This window comes from Nyctereutes procyonoides, unplaced genomic scaffold, assembly GCF_905146905.1.
Source record: "Nyctereutes procyonoides isolate TBG_1078 unplaced genomic scaffold, NYPRO_anot_genome, whole genome shotgun sequence".
Taxonomy (NCBI): domain Eukaryota; kingdom Metazoa; phylum Chordata; class Mammalia; order Carnivora; family Canidae; genus Nyctereutes; species Nyctereutes procyonoides.
Window position 1 is genome coordinate 16,624,555 of NW_026575049.1, and position 2,193 is coordinate 16,626,747.

The following is a 2,193-nucleotide window of genomic DNA, read 5'->3' on the forward strand; positions in this document are numbered from 1 at the left end:
CTCACATTTTTCTGCTCGCTTGCTCTGGTTCAAATCCATCGTCTTGGGCATGCCTGCGTGGCCCAGCGGTTTAGCACCTGCCTTCGGCCCAGGGCGTGTCCCTGGAGTCTTGGGAAGGAGCCCCTTATCCGACTCCCTGCCTGGAGCCTGCATTCCCCCTGCCTGTGTCTCTATCTGTCTCTCTCTGTGTCTCTCGTGATTAAATATATACAATCTTTAAAAAGTACGTAGTGTCCATCTGAAGTGTACACTATCCACTGATTTCTTTATCTCAATGACTCCATTTTTCTTTCCGGGGTTGGTTTCATTGTTTGTTTGTTTTGGCAATCTTCTTCAGTGTCTTGTACCTTTTAATAGAATTTCAAATGTTTGTTCTACGCCTTTCATGACATGACATTATTGGTGAAGTATTTGTGTAAAGAAGCCCTTTTTTATACCTGTTGACCATCCCGCACATGGATTGTTTGCTCGTCCGTTCCCTAATTTTGGAATGTGAGCTCACCTTCAGCGGGGCTTTCCTTGCGACCTGGACCATGGTGGTGCTCCTACAGCATGATAGATTTTGCATCTAACACCTCAGAGGTCACATGGACCTAAAACCAGTTTCATTTTTGGCTGTGGGTTTCTATAGCACATAGTTCAAGTTTTTGACTCAAAACGAGGACAAGCGGTAGGCACAGGATTTCTTTAATTTTGGTTTTGAGATTTGATTTATTTCCCCATGAGAGTCACACAGAGAGAGGCAGTGACACAGGCAGAGGGAGTAGCAGACTCCCTTCAGGGTGCCCGATGTGGAACTCAATCCCAGGTCCCCAGGATCAACCACTGATCCAAAGGCAGAAGAACAGCGATTGAGACACCCAGGCATCCCGGGCACAGGATTTTAGTATCTCGGGGGAAATTTTGTTTCACTCAGATACCAGTCAGAGACCTTTCCAATTCTTAGTGACCGCAGTTGTTTTACTTCCAGATAAGCAGCAAAAACCAAGCCCCTAGCAGTTAACAAATTTAATCATCTGCACACCACCGTGTCCTCGACTGCCATAAACATAACCTCAAGTGCTTATCTCTCCTTATTTCTTACATCTGGACATTTCCTTTTCGTATTCCAGGATTGGCTGCACCATCGTTTTTTTTATATACATTCATTTTTTATGGGTGTTCAATTTGCCAACATAGAGAACAACACCCAGTGCTCATCGCATCAAGCATCCCCCTTAGTGCCCTTCACCCAGTCACCCCCACCTCCCCTTTACCTCCCCCTAGTTCGTTTCCCAGAGTTACCAGTCTATCATGTTCTGTCTCCCTTTCTGATGTTTCCCACTCATTTTTCTCCTTTCCCCTTTATTCCCTTTCACTATTTTTATATTCCACAAATGAATGAGACACTATAATGTTTGTCCTTCTCCGATTGAATTATTGCACTTAGCATAATACCCTCCAGTTCCATCCACATCGAAGCAAATGGTGGGTATTTGTCTTTTCTAATGGCTGAGTAATCGTCCATTGTATACATACACCACATCTTCTTTATCCATTCATCTTTCGATGGACACCGAGGCCACTTGCACAGTTTGGCTCTTGTGGACATCGTTGCTAGAGACATCGGGGTGCAGGTGTCCAGGCGTTTCATTGCATCGGTATCATTGCGTAAATCCCCTGCAGTGCAATTGCTGGCTCATAGGGCAGATCTAGTTTTAACTCTTTGAGGAACCAAACTGCAAACTTTTCTAGAGTGGTTATTGCACGAGTTTACATTCCCACCAACAGTGCAGGAGGGTTCCCTTTCTCCACATCCTCTCCAACATTTGTGGTTACCTGCCTTGTTAATTTTCCCCATTCTCACTGGTGTGAGGTGGTATCTCATTGTGGGATCGATTAGTAGTTCCCTGATGGCAAGTGATGCAGAGCAGTTTCTCATGGCTGCACCACAGTTTGCCTAAGTCCTTATTGACTGGCATTAAGGTTGTCTTGCATATTTCTCTAACTGTCATAAAAAAATCTCACCAAGCACAGTCTTACAGGTATTGAGAATTATGGGTATTATTTTGTATCTTCCTCGTTGTATGACATTTTTTTTTCCAGCAGCATTCATCAACATCAGAATGTCAAATTGTTGGAATCTGTCATACTGGGGATTTTCTGCCCAAGAAAGCAGACTAAAGAGATCTGGCAGGAGAGCATAGACTTTGG